The following is an 18613-nucleotide window of genomic DNA, read 5'->3' as shown; positions in this document are numbered from 1 at the left end:
TATAATTTCTAATAACTTGTAATTGGATTGAATCAAATTGAACAAGAACACCGATCAAGCAGTTTAAGTCCCTTTAATTAACAACTTTTTCTTTAATTTAGTTTGCCAGTGACGACATCAACTTAACACTAGAATGCGCCTTGGGAAACTGCTCAGAAGCTTCTCAGCTGTTTACTTTTTTCCTTCTCTGCAGCACTTTGTGATTAAACCGGAACCCGGCTTGCAATCATACCACCCTGACTTGCACCCACCAAACCAGAAAGTGGTCCCACTGCCAAAACCGCTGTCACTGAATCCCTCTCCACTACATTGGCAACTTCCTCGCTTCGAAAGCTGATTCTCCTGATCTAGGCCCAAAACAAAACATAGTCAACAGTCTTGTTTGTATTGTTTTTATTGCAAGGACTGCTTTTGATTATGAATTGTGGTATCCTAAATTGACCCTAGCAAAGCGAGGCTAACTAAAGTCTGCAACTAAATAAGAAGGACGAAAACTGAAGAACCCGGGGAAAAAACCTCGAAACAGGGACCAGAACAACCAGCAAACTCAACCAATCATCCTGAATCATATGGCTAAAATCCAGGACCACCGACCAGATTGGGGAGAGGTGAGTGCTCCAAGCACTACGCCATCCAAGCTCCCCTATTTAGCCATGATGTGAATTTTTACTGGAAATAATTTGCTTTCTGCTGTTAGTTTACGCATTGATAATGAATTCACCAGGGCGATTGAGTGTCACGAAGAACTAATTTGCATGTAACGGTAATACGGCTTCTCGCTGAAGCCAGCAATGGATGTGACTTGTAAAAGGCCCGTGCATTTCCTAAGCTGGCCAAGCTTACATACCTCCTTTCCACTCTTTATACTCCTGAATGACAAAAGAGAAAACATATTAAAGTTAAAGAGAATCTTATCACCGCTAAGTTATATTTTTCTTAACCCTATCTTAACCAGGGAAGGGGGGGAGGGGGGGGGGGCGGTTTCTGCCTGCGGCATACTTTAAACCTGAAGAGTTTTTGATATCTGCGCAAACGCCATAAAAATTCATGACCTTTTTGAAAATTTATCTGGGAAAATTTGGTGTGGTCGGTTAATGTTTATTGACTTTGATGTTATCATGGTAACCAATTTTCGACACATTATTTTTTTTCAGAAAATGAAAAACCCCTTTTTGAAATAAAGAAAAAATGTTTTTCGTAAACAACTTTCGAGTTTTTAGCTCATATTAGTATTCCAGACGCTTTTTTTTTTGGAAGATCAAGTATTCCGAGATTACTCACACTCACTCACTGACTTTGTCACCCTCCTCTCCCTCAATTGAATTAAAAAAAAAAAACTAACCTCGTCTTCATAATCCAAAGGAGTTCGAGGCTTTGCAGCAATGCAAGCAAAGCCTATTGCCATGGCAACCAGAAACAACTTGGCATTCATTTTCATAAATCTTCTGTGAGAGAAATAAAAGCAAAATTTCGTTAATTGATTTAATTTGAGGGTAAAGATTTGGTGGAAAACCTGCTTTCGCCAATTTTTTTCCTGCTAAAATGAAATAAACTACGAGGATAAGTCATCAAATTTCTATGCAATATCGTATGACTTCTGTGTTGAAGATCAGATTGAAGGCATTGTTTCTTTAATCAATTTCTGATTAGTCCTCGCTAAGAACCAACATTTTTGCTTGTTTTTATGGTGTCACACAAGAAACTAATACACGCCTCTATTTGGAATTTCAAGTTAAAAGACACTACATTTCGTCACATGAAATAAAATAAAGATACAAAACAGGGGATATAATTTCAAAATGTATTGTTTCATTGAAGAACTATTGATTGGAGGCCGAGAACTGTGTAAAAGTGGTTATTATTTACGCCACAGCGCGATCGGCTGAAAAAGGCGAGTTTGCCGGATTCTATTAAAATTTTCCCTTGCAAAAATCTAAATTCTTCGTACTCAATAATTGTATACTCCCTTAAAGCCATTATGAAATTAGCACCTTAAGATAATTTAGGATTCCTTGTTTTCCATGATTCCATGCTAATCCAGAAATAACAACAAGATATTAAATGTGAATAAGGGAGAAACGAAGACTCGAAAAAAAAAACAAACAAACAAACACACAAAAAAACAAAAACAACAACAACAACAAAAAAAAACAATTCCAAGAATTTCTTTCCGAGCAGAACAGTTTCTTGTTCTGTTTTGTTTTGTTGTTGTAGTTTTCACTTGTAGATGAAGCCATCTAATAAATCCTTTATTGACCAAGCTTGTTCGATGAAGATGGCTTGATATTGGCCTTGTTCTTTTTGTGCGTTTTTATGTACCGAGACGAAAATGCAAAAAAAGAAAAAAAAAAACAAAAACTTGGACAATATCTAGCCATCTTGACCTCATGCTTGGTCAATAACGCATAAATATTTAAAAACACTTTGGCTCGCCAAGCTGGGTCAATTTCGTCAAGACGAGACAACCAAAGCATGCACGAGCGTTGTTGGCTTTGGCAAATGGGTCCACTTTATTCTCATATAAATGCTCGCTAAAGTTGACTCGGCTGGGAGGGTGATCCTTGTAGGCGCGAAATTTAAAACCAAATGTGTTTCAAATGCACTAGACGTCTCCAAAAGTACTACCTCAAGACTAATCTGTCGAGGCCAAAAATATCAATTAGACTTCGTGCCATTTGTTTACTTCGCCAAACTCAAGTGGGCAAAGTTGAAATAGGCTTATTTCCCAATGGCGTGCGGTATTTGAGAATAAGTGGAGCACTTTTCTATATCAGTTTCAAGATAAAACTTGTTTCAGGACGTGGAGAATTCCTTATGGACTTGCAGAAACAAGCAAGACAATCCACACCTTGTGTCCTTTTCGCATAAAGCAAGAAACCGAGCTTCTCAAAAATCAAGTCTGCTGGATCCGTGAAATTCGACCAAAATTTTAGCTTCATCAGTTAAAGAACCGGCTTTCGTTACACCACTTAAGCGGTTGCTCTACTCTTCAAAAGACCAGGTTATTGCTCTTATTACCAATAAGGATAAAGGCCCGCTAAAACGGTTAGAATAACATTCCTTCAACAAAAGTTGAACAGATTTCGGTCAAATATTAGAGGCAAAAACTAAACGGCGTATTCAAACGGCTTTCGACGCTATCTAACATGTTTAAGAAAAAAGGAAATGTTGAATTGACATTGAGTAATGAAAAGCTTTAACCAATTTGAAATTTGATTCAACACGCTTTCAAGCCTTCAACATTTTTTACACCGGTGCCTTTTCTGAGAAAAAAAAAATCATTCTGTGACTTTTTCGCTGTTCTTTTGCGCCGAATCGATTACTTGGCTCAATTTTTCTCGAAAACGAAGCAACATGGACTAAATGTATTAGGAGTTGCGTCTTTACATACTTACTCAAACATTTAAAAAGATGAAGAGGCCCTTACCACCGATTCTTTAATTTACCCATCGACGACCCAAACGTGTATGCTTAAAGTATGCTTTTTTCTTATCGGGTTTTATTTGAATGTTAAGAGAAACGTTTTTTAAAACGTATTCATGCGGACGGGGATTAATTAGACACACGAAATTATTTATTAAACCACCAGAAACAGTTTTGTCGTTAGAAGCGTACGGTATTCGCCTGCGTATTCACCTAATCCTAGCCTTTTTCAAATGTACAAGACGTCTCCAAAAAAACTACCTCAGGATTATTCGTAAAGGCCAAACATTTTCATTACATTTTGTGCCATTTGTTTACTTCGCCAAACTCAAGTGGGCTAAATAGAAATGGGCGTATTTCGCAATGGCGTGCGGTATTTAAGAATAAGAAGAGCACTTGCAAGACAAAAAACTTTCGGACTTGCAGAAACAAAATGATCCACACCTTGTTTCCTCTTCGCAAAAAGCAAGAAACCAAGCTCCTCAAAAATCAAGCCTGCCAGATCCGTGAAATTCGACCAAAATTAGACGAGGTCTCTGCTTCTTTAGTAAAAGAGCCGGCATTCGTCACACTACTTACGAAGTTTCTCTATTCTTCATAAGAGCAGATTATTTATTGCTGTTATTACTAAAAAGGATAAAGACCCTTTAAAACGGTTAGAATAACATTTCTCTAAAAAAAGTTGAACGGATTTCGATAAAAGGTTAGAGGAAAAACTGAAGGGAGTATTCGAACGACTTCAACGCCATTCAACATTTTTGAGAACAAACGAAATTTTGAATCGTTATATTTAGTGAAAACTTTAACCAATTTTAAACTTGAATCAATGCGCTTGAACAAGCCTTCAACATTTTTTTACACCTCAAACAAAGAAAACCACTCAGCACTCACCTTTGTGGACACAGCCAACTCTTAAACACAATCCTTTCCGTACGCTAGTCCGCGAAGTAACTTCACTGTTGCTGATCAATACATGGAATATATTTCACGTTCACAATAGACAAAGTCAGTATCAATCACTCAAATTATGCTTATAACGTATCATCCGTTCCGTTTAGTTGCCACTAACAATAGCCCCTCAGTTCTCGAACAATGTAGACCGGGTTTTATAAAATATCCCAATATTAAGTGAAATAAGAAACGGGCTTTAAAAATCCATTCATTTTGCTCAATTAAATAAAGTTTGCCAGTTCTGTAGAATTTTTCCTTCAAAGCTAAAGTATGCGATATGGTTTCCAGTTAAATTCAACGTCTCGTTCTTTCTCATAAATATATCCTAGACATCATTGGTTTTTTATCAGAACATTACTTAGATGCAAAGTTTGATAAGAGATCGCCTGTATGCCAACTTAGATGTATTTCTAAGATACCAGAAATATTTCGAAAAAATGTGTAACCTTCTAGTGAAAAAACTGAAGGGAGTATTCGAACGACTTCAACGCCATTCAACATTATTAAGAACAAAGGAAATTTTGAATCGACATTGGGTGAAATCTTTAACTAATTTTAAATTTAAATCAATGCGCTTTAACAAGCCTTCAACATTTTTTACATCTCAAACAAAGAAAACCACTCAGCACTCACCTTTGTGGACATAGCCAACTCTTAAACACAATCCGTTCCGTACGCTTCACGCTCACAGTAGACAAAGTCAGAATCTATCACTCAAATTATGCTTATTACGTATCATCCGTTCCGTTTAGTTGCCACTAACAATAGCCCCTCAGTTCTCGAGCAATCTAGACCGGGTTTTATAAAATATCCCAATATTAAGTGAAATAAGTATCGTTCGTTCCGTTTAGTTGCCACTAACAATAGCCCCTCAGTTATCGAACAATCTAGACCGGGTTTTATAAAATATCCCAATATTAAGTGAAATAAGAAACGGGCTTTAAGAATCCATTCATTTTGCTCAATTAAATATCGTTTGCCAGTTCTGTAGAATTTTTCCTTCAAAGTATCATTAAAGTGAAATGTTAGCGAAAATACGATGCCAAGTATATGCCTGCTTACCATAAACAAGGGCCGTTCACCACGAGCATATTTTCTCTGCTATAGTTTTCAACACTAAAATAGTTTTATTGAATTCTTACCGTTTTGTTGAATTCAGTTTACTGGAAAACTCGTTTATGCGATATGGTTTCCAGTTGAATTCAAGGTCTCGTTCTTTCTCATAAATATATCCTAGACATCATTGGTTTTTATCAGAACATTGCTTAGATGCAAGGTTTGATAACAGATCGCCTGTATGGCAACTTAGATGTATTTCTACAATACCAGTAATATTTCCCGTGACTTTAGCTAGTGAAAGTCTCTTATAATTTTTTCTCAATTTCAAACTGGTTGGATGAACTCTGCTTAAATGTAAATGGTCTCTTTAACAAAGAAACTTATTTTTCTCGACATCTCCTTAATCTAAAATTTCTTTCAGGTTGTCAAATCAGTTTAGTTGAGCCTGTTAAGCGATCTGAATATATTACTTGTAAAGCCACATGTTTCAGTGATGGTGGAGGTCTGAACATGAAAATTAAAGCTTGACAAAATTGACACGAAAGAAATGTTTTGTAGTAATGTTGTGTGAATCACGGATATCACTTTTTGCTACGATTTTAACGTCTTGAAACCAGCCAGCAGTTTCTTCACAATTCATTCTGAAGAGAATAAACAAGCCTTTAAAAAAATGTTGTTACTTTTTTTGCTGTGACTTGCTGGTTAACACTTCAATTTACTCCATCATGTCAAACTTTGCACGCAATATGGAGTAAATTTATTACAAGTCCGGTCCCTTCTTTGATAACGAAAAACAAGGACTTACGAAGAGCCACCTACGCACTACATTTTCAACGATACAGAAGCTTTTAGTGGTCTGGAATTGGCTATAGTTTTTACGAGTAAAATGGAGTTGCAAGGCCCAACGATGTTCTACCTACATGTCTGACATATTTATGTCGATCTTTGAACCAATTTAGCTTTTTGAATTTTTGTAGCGGATAAACATGGTAATTGTTTGAGAATTTGAGTAATATGCAATCGAGAAGATGGTCGTGTCTTAGCCTCTTCCAGGTGTTCAGTTAGTTAGGGTGCAGCGCGAAAAAAGGCGCGCGAAAAAATAAAGAAAAAGCGCGCTTTTTCTTTATTTGTTCGCGCGCCTTTTTTCACGCAGCGCCCAAACTAACTGAACGCCTGGAAGAGGCTAGTCGTGTCTGAAATAGGGTAGGAAAAATCAGATATTTTATTATGAAATTCGATAAGAGTTTTTCAAGAACAGCGCTCCCCGTGTTGCAAGATGCAGGTGTAACCATTGTTATAATCCGTCAGTAAAAAGACGCCTGACTGTCTCTGTGTCTTAACAATAAGCGAACTGCTGTTAAATACTGCAAATTACTCCATCATGTCAAACTATGCTTACAATATGGAGTAAATTTATTACAAGTCCGTCCGGTCTCTTCTTTGATAATGGGAAACAAGGACTTACTGAAAGCTATCTACGCACTACATTTTAAACGATACAAAGGCTATCACCACCGATATGTTCAAAAAGGTGACACCTAAACGACACCAAGGACTATGCTTTGTTGCTTTTAACTATTAGCGCAAACCTTTTTTTAAGGGTATCTTTGTGGACACGTTTTAACAAGACTTTTGTAAAAAAAAAATACCGACTACCTTGGTATAATGGTCACGAGACTACGTTTGCAGCGTTAGGGTCAGCCACAGTTCATCAGATAAACTAATACTTTATCTGGCGAAAATGACTTTGTCCTTAGGAGCTTGTACTGCTCGCCCACGCAAAACAACTGCCCGAGCTTTCTTGGAAATCATTGTAAAACGTGTCCTGATTACTGCACAAAGGCTGAAATGTCGTGATCAAAAGGGTCCTTTCGATTTATAGCTTTTATTTAGTTCGCCAAACACACTAGGAAGTCGAAACAGTAACGTCCTCTTTTCCACTGATAAGCAGGTGATAATACTAAACTAACTGGAGCGCTTGTCGTTACCTTCCACCTTTCCAAATACAGTTTGACTACGAAACGTTTAAACTTCAACGAGACTTTATTCTCGAGAACACCCCTTGCTTACCATACGTGGCGAATATGGCCAATTTGTAGAATGGTGCAAAATACAGCCGAATGAAGAATTCGCAATATCAATAAGCACACTACGTTCGGTGCTTTTCCCGATAAAAATAATTTCATTCTGTGATTTTTTCGCTTTTGTTTTGAACCGAATCGATTACTTGGCCCAATTTTTCTCGAAAACGAAGGAAAACAACAGAGTAAATGTATAAGGAGTTGCGTCCTTACATACTTACTCAACACATTTTGAATGACGAAGTAGGTCTTACCACCGATTCTTTAAGATAATTCACCCATCGCCGACACAAACGTGTATGCTTAAAGTATGCTTGTTTCTTATCGGGTTTTATTTGAATGTTAAGACAAACCTTTTTTTAAAACGTTTTCACGCGGACGGGGATTAATTAGACACAAGAAATTATAAATTTAATCGCCCGAAACAGTTTTGTCGTTAGAAGCGTACGGTATTCGCCCGCGCAAACCAAACGCTTAAGCCTAGCCTTTTTCTAATGCACAAGACGTCTCCAAGAGAACTACTTTAAGACTTCGTAAAAGGCCAAACATTTTTATTAGATTTTGTGCCTTTTGTTTACCTCGCCAAACTCAAGTGGGCTAAATAGAAATGGGCGTATTTCGCAATGGCGTGCTGTATTTGAGAATAAGAAGAGCACTTGCGAGACCAAACTTGTTTCAGGACGTGGATAATTCCTTTCGTACTTGGAGGAACAAAATGATCCACACCTTGTTTCAGCTCCTCAAAAATCAAGCCCGCCGTATCTGTGAAATTCGACCAAAATTAGACGAGGTCTCTGCTTCTGTAGCAAAAGAGGCTGTTTTCGTCACACTATTGAAGAAGTTTCTCTAGTCTTCATAGGAGCAGATTATTTATTGCTCTTATAACTAATAAGGATAAAGTCCCTTTAAAACGGTTAGAATAACATTTCTTTAACAAAAGTTGAACGGATTTCGATAAAAGGTTATAGGAAAAAACTGAACGGAGTATTCGAATGACTTCAACGCCATTCAACGTTTTTGAGAACAAAGGAAATTTTGAATCGACATTGAGTGAAAGTTTTAACCAATTTTAAATTTGAATCAATGGGCTTCAACAAGCCTTCAACATTTTTTACACCTCATACAAAGAAAACCACTCAGCACTCACCTTTGTGGACACAGCCAACTCTTAAACACAATCCGTTCCGTACGCTAGTCCGCGAAATAACTTCACTGTTGCTGATCAATACATGAAATATATTTCACGCTCACAGTAGACAATGTAGTATCAATCACTCAAATTATGCTTATTACGTATCATCCGTTCCGTTTACTTGCCACTAACAATAGCCCCTCAGTTCTCGAACAATGTAGACCGGGTTTTATAAAATATCCCAATATTAAGTGAAATAAGAAACGGGCTTTAAGAATCCATTCATTTTGCTCAATTAAATAAAGTTTGCCAGTTCTGTAGAATTTTTTCTTCAAAGTATCATTAAAGTGAAACTTTAGCAAAATTAAGATTCCCAGTATATGCTTGCTAACCGTAAACAAGGGCCGTTCACCACGAGCATATTTTCTCTGCTATCGTTTTCATCACTGAAATAGTTGTATTGAATTCTTGCCGTTTAGTTGAATTCAGTTTACTGGAAAACTCGTTTATGCGATATGGTTTCCAGTTGAATTCAAGGTCTCGTTCTTTCTCATAAATATATCCTAGACATCATTGGTTTTTATCAGAACATTGCTTAGATGCAAGGTTTGATAAGAGAACGCCTGTATCACCGCCGCAACTTAGATGTATTTCCAAAATACCAGTATTATTTCTCGTGACTCTAGCTAGTGAAAGTCTCTTATAATTTTTTCTCAATTTCAAACTGGTTGGATGAACTCTGCTTAAATGTAAATGGTCTCTTTAACAAAGAAACTTATTTTTCTTGACATATTCTTAATCTAAAATGTCCTTTGTTGTCAAATCAGTTTAGTTGAGCCTGTTAAGCGGTCCGAATATATTACTTGTAAAGCCACAGAATGTTTATGCTCCTCAAAACGTTGATGTAGGTGGCGGCAAGTGTACCCAATATGGAGCATAAACATTCTATGATCGGAAAACATCTCAGGGACGCGCATGGTTTGACACCTAACAACTTAATTAAGAACTTTAAAGTCATAAAGAAATGCCGTGACAAATTTGAATTTTTGGTCCACGAAATGCTGTGGATCAAGAACAAAAGACCGTAACTGAACACGCAAGCGGATTCCATTCGCGCGAAACTCTTTACCTGAATGCTTTTATGCTAATTTATTTTCTCACTTTAAACACCTATAAATATGCCTTTCCGTTGTTTCCATTTTTACTCATTTGACAATGACGATATGAAGTCGTCGAAACGTCATGCTGTTTTACTATCGTTAATTTTCTTGTTGAAATGTTTCTCTAAAATAATGTTGTTACTTTTTTTGCTGTGACTTGTTGTTAAACACTTCAAATTACTCCATCATGTCAAACTTTGCACGCAATATGTAGTAAATTTATTATAAGTCCGGTCCCTTCTTTGAAAATGACAAACAAGGACTTACTGAGAGCCACCTACGAACTACATTTTCAACAATACAGAAGCTTTCAGTGGTCGGTAATTTGTTATAGTTTCAGTCACGAGTAAAATGGAGTTGGAATGCCTAACGAAATCCTACCTACCTACATGTCTGACATATTTATATCGATCTTTGAACCAATTTAACTTCTTGTATAATTGTAGCGGGTTAGCATGATAATTTTTTAAGAACTTTGGGTTGTATGCAATAAAAAAAAAATCGTGTCTAAATTAGGGTATGAAAAATTCAGATATTTTGGTCTGAAATTTGGCAAGAGTTTCAAGAAGTGCGCGCGCTCCCCGTGTGGCAAGATGCAGGTGTAACCATTATTATCATTTGTCAGTAAAAAGACGCCTGACTTTCTTTGCGTCTTAACCAGAAGCGAACTGGGATTTACGGCTAAAAAAATACACTACTTTGGGTGGTTTGGAGCTACAAAACCCTTTGCTCTTTTACCGAAAATTTGGTTTTGAAACGGGGATTTTGCGCTTAATGAAAGGAGAAAATACGATGGAGAAACGGCTATGAGTGTTCCGTGCTCAAATCATTGCGCCACGGGTACCAGATAAGCAGGCACCAGAAACAATCATTAAAAAAATACTCACTGTGAAGGAAGAGAAGCATGTGGCGCAGTATTATGCTACATGCCCTCCGGGGAAGAGGGCTTGGGCTCAAATCTACCTTGGAACCGAATAAAATCATATTTTTTCATCTCAAAGCGAAGCCATCATCTCCGGTAGAGCTTTAAATTCCTCATCGTTCCCTCATCTTTTGTCAGTTATTATCTAAAGATTTGTACTTTTGAATAAAAACCGGCGATAACCAATGGCCAATTTTTTTCATATCAAAGCGAGGCGAGCTTGTATTTTGCTTCTAAGGTTTTTTCTTTAAAGCAAGCTTGGTTTTGGCAATCAGATTGCATGTAATCGAATATTACTCATAGTCTCAGAAAGGAGTCATAAAGCTATTTACCTGAGTACCAACATAAAATTGCAGAGTACTGTATTTTGAGACTATGTCAGTGTTTTTCTTTATCTTGGAGAGCGTTTTTCATGTCATACTTCCTTGCGAGGTTCATGCAAGGGTTGAGGCTTCTATTTTGCATATTTTAGAAATGCTAGTATTTAGAAGCAGCACCAGGGTCTTGAAACCTGGCTGGCCGCACGATTTTATTTTATGGTAAGGAGTTTTTGTCTTTTCATAGCCACAATACCATTGCTGTAGAATGTGTCATTTAATTGGTTGATATCGATTTGTTTGCACCCATTTTTCCTTTTTTTTTTACAAGCTTTAAAACTTGCTTGGGAAAAATTTCAAGTGCTATTTTTACTACTTGAAACAATTATGTGAAAAATATCAATTTTACTTTAAATATAAAGGAGACTTGTGCTTATATAAGTATCCACGAATCGTAGTATTTGACCTTTAAGTATTTTTTTAGTGTTGTGAGAAGCTACCAAAGTTGTAAGTTATTTTTATTTTTTTTTTTTTTTACTACAAAAAATTCAATTTTTGCCAACGAAGGGAACCCGCTGGAAACAGAAGAAGAAAGCGTTTGAGGCTCAAACGACACTTGACACGTTTGTATACAGACTCTGTATACAAACGTCGTCTTTAAGTCAACATTGAATTTCAATTATTTAACTTTAAGTGGGTGGCTCCATAATTTTCTCATAACCAGGATTGTTTTTTTTTTCTGAGCAGAATCTCAGAACCTTAAGAATTTAGTATTAAAATAAAGGAGTGGAGAAACAAATAAATGAAATGGGATGAAATGTATTAAAATTTGAATAGTTTATGACTACCCATGGAGATCTGTTTAAGAAAATATTTTAAGTTTAACTTTAATTCTACCTTAACAAAGCCTTCATTGTATTTTCAGAGGTCTACGACACTTCGTGAAGACTGCTTTGAACATTTAAGGGGTTATCCTCTAAACAGGAACTACTCACTGCAAGTAAGCCACAAGCCACTTATCAGTAACCACTAATGACAGGCAATAACTTCTACCGCTAAAAATTAACTACTACTAACCAATAACCCATAACCTTTAAATACTAAACTTTACCTTTAAGGTTGAAAAAATGGCTTTTCCGCGTTCCCAGCTTAACGTCGCAACCTATAATTTAGGCCACAATTGACAGCGCATCACACTGCCGCACTGAAAAATAGCTTACTGAGTAAACGTTACAAACGCCAATAACAACGTTCAAACGTACACAACCAGTAACACCTGGTGGCGGTGGAAAAACTTGGAACGAGGGAGTCCTAAATGCACCGTCAAAACCAATCCCGAGTTCTCAAACAGTGTAACGCTTAAACCAGTATGTAATTTGTGTTTTGCACAAGAACTATCTACAAATCCCGGGATTTACTTTACTAAACTCCTGAAAAGTTTTTTTTGGGCTAAGAATAATCACTTTCACGTTCGGTTCAAATCGTCAGTTTTCTATCAAATGATGGTCGTTTTTCATACAAACTGGTCCATTCAGTTTTTTCATCCTCTACATTGTTTGAACGTTTAAGCTTTCAAAATTATTCAATTGTAGAAACCGAGTGTCTTAGATGAATTAAGGTAGATATGAAATATTTTTCTGAGCCCTGAAGGTTTTTGGAGTTTTAAGAAACGTACCTCAGATCTTTTCCATTTAAAATATTTATTTATTCGAAATTTGAAGATATCCGCTAGAAGGCTAAATTTCTTTGTGCGGAAAGGAAACACAAAATATTAAAATCACAAGAGCTTTCACTGTTCCATGGCCGCATGCGTGCTCTCTTTAGATGCAGCCAAAGGCCACAGCTTAAAATATTCGTCAATGAAGTGCAATTATAAGAATACTTAAGAATACTTATGCGGATGACGTCAAACGTGTCAAACGTAAGTCTGACTCAGACGTATACATCCGTTTGGTGTCCTAATGATACAATATAGCAGCTGGCCACTTTTACCACTGCTAAATTAGTTTTGTTTGTAAAACATAATTGACTTCCTAAAAGCTTAATTAGCTGACTTTCGTTAGTTCTTGACATTGTTTCCTCTCCAATAAAGTAGAGTAAATCGGAGTAGGGATGGCCCAGTGGTAAGAGCAATCACCTCCCACCAATGTGGCCCGGGGTCGATTCCCGGACTCCGAGACGGCGTCAAATGTGGCTTTAGTTTTTGGTTCTCGGCCTTGCTTCGTGAGGTTTTTCTGTGGGTACTTCCGTTTTCACCTCTCCTCAAAAACCCGTTTCCAAATTCCAATTTATTGTCAAGCACTTTGTCATAGAGAGACTTGGTTGATTGTGCACGCATTCCTCGTGTTATTGACGTTGAATAAATTACTTTACTTTTAAGTTACTTTAGATTTATAGATTTTCATGTTACGGGAACTGTTGCTAACATTTTTAGTGCTGTAAAGCGTACTCTAGTTTGAGTATAGAGATCTGAAGAAGGTAAGACCTTCTTAACCTGCAGAACTGGCGTTATTTTGTATGGGCTCATTTCTTGCCCCGAAAAATGGCGGTTCAAGAATTATGGGATAATTTGTAATTTGTTTTATAGCTTTCGTCTAAAAACGGCCCTAATAAAAAACTATTAAAAGGTCAATAATGCATTTGACCTCAAGCATGTAATATTTGGCTCACTTCTACTGTCTTGTTGTTCTCTACGGTTAAACACAGGATAAGAATGCACACAAATAGAAGCCAGCTTTATGGGAAAGAGGCTTGTATTGGAACGCGCCAATGAATACCTCGTTTGTTCAAAGACTCACTGATTACCGAGTGTTAAACAGACTACAGGTTCCGCAAACAAGAACTTTGAAAATGGAATTGAAAATAAGAGGACATTAAATTTATTCCATTAAAGGTATAGAAAGTTAGCTTTAAACTGAATTTATAGCTGTAGATCAGACAACTGATCTTGTCTTTCCTAACTGATTTACTATTTTTAAAGAAAAACCTGTACGTTTCTTCGAACCTTTTTGTGGGCCATTTCCGCTGGCGCGATTCCGAACCAATTTTTGTTATACTTTTTTAACACCGTTTGAGCTGCAATTTAATTCGACTTTATAAAGAAAAGTGTTGACGATAGTGATTATTAAATATTGGGGAAAAATTACTACAGGTGGATAAATGGATGTGCAGGAATGTTGCGGAGCTACTTAAAATAGTTTAATTTAAAAACAAACTACTTGTTACGCTACAAACCTCAAGGGATATTCCCGCGGGAACTGATTTTTTCAGCCGCCGCTAAATCAAATTGAAAAAGTTAAGTATAAAAGCAACTTTCAGAATTGAGCTTCTTCACTTTCATTCCGCTTTTGTCAGATGATGGTATAGAGCATTTCAGAGTTGCACTATGTCTGACAAAAAGGAACTCGAACCGAAGGTGGAGTCCAGCGACGCAAAAGCGAAGTTTTCCCGTAAGGCTAAGATTATTGTTATTGGTGTTTCAACCACATTTCTGCTGCTTGGAGCAGTGGTTTCTTTGTCTGTGTTTTTACACTGCGGAAAACGAATTTACCTCGTCTGGTTGAAGTCAGTTTAGACCCGGGAGAAACGCTGACATACAGAGTGGATCAGGACATAGAAGCACAAGTGGGCGAGATACAGACGGGTATGTTTGTTTATCCAACAATCGTTTTTTTTTTATCTCTGAATATTTGAAGTGAGCCTGGTTTGAAACGAGAAAATTTCCTTTGGAAGTTTTTGCAACTTTGACTTGCCTACCGGGTGTGTTAAGGGTGAACTTGTTCAAGCCGGAACTGGAACCCCTGTTTTTTCCCGTGAATTCTTCTCAAAGAAAAAACTGACAGATTTTGTCCAACACGAGAATATTAAAATGGTAAATCACAGGCTTTCCAAGAAAAAATTGCTCTTGTGCTTCTAACCTAATAAATATGATTATTGTCTCTTTTCGTCGCCGAATGTCAATAGCACGCTTTAGCTTTAGGTTTGTTTTTTTCCTGGTAAATCAAACGCAAGCTTGCCTAAGCACGAGAGTAATTACCAGCAATTTAGAGCGCATATGCAGCACAACAATCAAAATAAATTAATTGTGTAGTTAACACTGCATTTTGTACTGTGTATAAACAAATAAATGGATGAAACTTACAAGCGCAGAATTTTTCTGGAGTCTTTACACTCAAACATTGGAAAGAACTCTGTCAACAAAAGAATGGAGTTCCTAAGGGCATATGTGCCGCTGTTAAGATCTCTTGGGAGCCGAAATATGAAGCAGTTATTTTGAATTTCAGGTTCATTGTCCTCCGAAGAAGAACCAGAGATACGGTTCGAAAGTTTGGGAAACTTTTTAAGTTTTTTAGATCAGTTTTAAGCCCCGTTTTTACCGATTTTAATCATGAACACTGAACGCCATAAGAGCAACATGGGAGGTTTGTCACGCAACTAAAATTCTTATAAGCGCGAAAGAAGCGGAAAGGTTTGACGGGAGTGCCCTTGTACGTCACTTAGGAATACAAAACATGAAGATGAAGCCCTACCGACATTGATCATCAGGTATTGGAAGTATTGAGTCAATTTTTGGATACCGACTTATCTGATATTTTCGATAATTTTTCGCCGTTTCCAGGGACGTTTCAACTAATGGCATTATATAATCTTCCCATGGGTCTGGACTAGTTTCGAAATTTTGGCATTATCTTAAGTGAATGTTGTAAATATTGAGCTTTCTTTTCCGATTGTCTCAGGACGTCTCGGGGTGTGTTCCAGAAACTTCGCGAGCACTACAGTCTATGGGGGGTCAATGGAATTTCCAGAAGACATTGAGTGTCCGGCCAACAGCATGTGCGCAACTTTCGGTAGTTTTGGAATGTCGTGTACTCGCAATACATCAATAACTTTGTCCAAGTTTTCGGAACTTTTTGCGGTTTTTTAATTTTCCCAAATGCAAATGCAAATTAGGCAAGCCGTGATATTGATAAAAGTAACGTTATGAAATTCAAAATACTTGTATGACTAGGTTGTAAACCTCCAGCTCTTTCATTGATAGCAACATAAACAGCGGGTTACCTTCCCAGGAGGTTTGAACTCATGCTTTTTTTTGTATTATTAATTATTCGTTTCGGGAACAATTCGTGCAATAGAAGCATACGGGTTCTAAACAACACGTCGGAAGAGTACTGGTTTCTAATGAATTTCAACTTTTCTCATTTGAGTGGAAATGTGGATATAAGAGGCGTAAAGATAATGGCGGCTTACTTCTTGGTTCGACTCCGAATTAATTCAAGGTCACTATTTTTATTTTGAATGTTAATATTGACCTTGATACAATACAATACAAGAAAAATGTTACAGTACAATACAATACCACACTATGCCATACCAAACCATACAACTGATACAAATGCAATGCAAGACAAGACAAGACAAGACCAGACAAGACCAGACAGGCCATTGCAATCCAATGCAATACAGTACAGTGGAATACAATGCACTGCAATTCATGTAACACAGCGTTAACACTACAGTAATTTATATACCTTGTTAGTGGTTAGCGCGTCGGACATCTACAGATCGATCTCTTCATTAAGTTGTGCTGTTTCCTTAGACGACATCTTTACTTCATCATGGGTTTCAGCCCTTTGCTGATTTAAGGAAGAGCTTGTTCTAGCTTTTTTACACCCAATTTTTAACATGAGCACTTCCTTGTTATCTGCTTTATTTATAGTCACAAATTTGTAAACATCCTTTAACTGACAATGGATACTGGAGTATCTGAAACGTGTCTTCTAAACTCAAACGTTGTCGTTGTCTTGAAATGTTTAAAAATCTATATAAAGCTGTAGCTACCAAAATTACCTGAATTTCCATTCCATCCTACGTGCTGTGATACAATGATACAAGATTGTTATTTTCATTGTCCAAGATAACAGAACGTCCATAACGTTTCGTAGCTTTCTTTAGAATATTTGTTTTCTAGAATTCCAAGTAAGGGAGGTGGCGAGCAATTCAAAATCTTTGGCAATCATTCCACCGGAGAAGAGCACATTCGACTCGTATTTAGCACCCTCGAGCAATTACTTCCCACTGTGAGACGCGATCTCTAGGAAGATGTAGACGGAGAAAAAGTGGTTTTCTCAAAACCACTCGATCCTGAAGATTCTCCTTTGCTCCCTAATTTGGTGAAAATGCACCGCGAAGCAAGAACATCGGATAATGAGTCAGTTTTCATCAAGAATCATTTTGATCGCTCAGATTTTGTTGACGTGTCATCAGATGTCGATCTGAATCTGGAATATTCTGGTTTTGCTTCCATTAACAAGAGCAACAGAATGGTCTCTGATACGCTGAATCCGAAGCGACTAACTTCCACCTCTTTGTGAAGTTAATCGTTCCAAAAACGGCAGCTGTGTTTTTTGTCGATGGAAACCTACCAGACACGTTTCCTAACGTTTCATATCCGACTTCAACGCCCTCAAATTTTACTCTGTCCGATCAACGGTACAACATGACCATTCCATCCGTCACTCCCCCGAAGCGTTTTCGGCGGGCAAATCAAAATAACGTAGTCGTTCAAGTTTGGAAGAAAGCCGGACCTACTTATCTCAGTATCAAATTCCTAATTAAACTGTTTCAGACCAAAGTTCTGGGAATCAAAGTAAAGGGAACTGCAAACCTGTCAGTGAAAAACAAGAAGGGTTTGGTAATAGAAGTGAAGGTCAAGATTTCTATTGGAGGTAAAAGCCTGACCTTATTTTCTAAGAAGTAATGAAATGAAAGAATTGTAGAAAGGAAAAGGAACCCGCACAGGACACAAAAGTGGAAAACGAAACTGGTAAGTCGCTTTCGTTTAAAAGTTTATCGGGTCGAGAAAGCCAAATTTCATTTCTCACCCATAATTTTTCCCCCTGGATCTCTTTTTTTTTCTGTGAGCTAACCGGACATGACAAGGCAATGCAAACAATTTTCGATACTTAAGCTCAAATAGAGCGCTGCACTCCAACAGACAGTTAAAAACCTTAGACGAAAACCTTAGTTTCTGTGTGAGCTGAGTGTGTGCTATAAAATATCAACAAGGTGTAAGACTCAATGAATGGTATACTCAGTAAGAAGACGCAGATATTCTGATTTAGTAACGGAAAGTTTCAGTCTCAAGAAAATTGTCAAGTGTTTACAACAAATAAGAGAAAAATGTCATTCTTTACTGAAACGTTTTAAGTAGTAGAATATGTCATTAGCTAGTGCTTGGGTTTACACACCTGTCTCATGGACGATCACTGTACTGAGTTTCCTTAATTGCAAATTGTACAAATAATCTGGGAAGGTGCATTTTGGAGATCGAGTGGGTAATCAATTTAACCAAAACTTACTGTTGATTGTTTCCCTAATTCTCTTGTTAGTCTGTTTCTGTCCCTGTGTATTTCTTACGACTTGGAGTGGATTTTAGTCTCAAATTTACGATCCAGTACAAGCTGAGCTTTCCACCTCAGGAGAATTCACTCATCCCTCCCAAGTTAACCATACAGGTAATAAACTTTGTTGGACTGTTGTTGACAATTTCCTGCACCATACGCAATTTA

General features: G+C 37.2%; 1 long non-coding RNA gene across 12 annotated transcripts; it reads right to left on the bottom strand.

Moving 5' to 3' along the window:
- Window positions 1-67: 67 nt before the first annotated feature.
- Window positions 68-8719, bottom strand: LOC146468868 (uncharacterized). Of its 12 annotated transcripts, none has more exons than XR_014867373.1 (5): window positions 8651-8699; window positions 3868-3918; window positions 1343-1445; window positions 849-869; window positions 68-354 (listed from the first exon to the last, which is right to left on the bottom strand). It is a non-coding gene; the product is annotated as an uncharacterized LOC146468868 (long non-coding RNA). The 12 variants fall into 12 exon arrangements; XR_014867375.1 differs by having other exon boundaries at window positions 1343-1442; window positions 8651-8697; XR_014867379.1 differs by lacking the exon at window positions 8651-8699 and adding an exon at window positions 4304-4733 and having other exon boundaries at window positions 68-347; window positions 848-869.
- Window positions 8720-18613: the final 9894 nt, after the last annotated feature.

Source organism: Pavona decussata, unplaced genomic scaffold (assembly GCF_977016875.1).
Source record: "Pavona decussata unplaced genomic scaffold, jaPavDecu1.1 SCAFFOLD_128, whole genome shotgun sequence".
NCBI lineage: Eukaryota > Metazoa > Cnidaria > Anthozoa > Scleractinia > Agariciidae > Pavona > Pavona decussata.
This window is presented reverse-complemented; position numbering and strand designations above follow the sequence as displayed.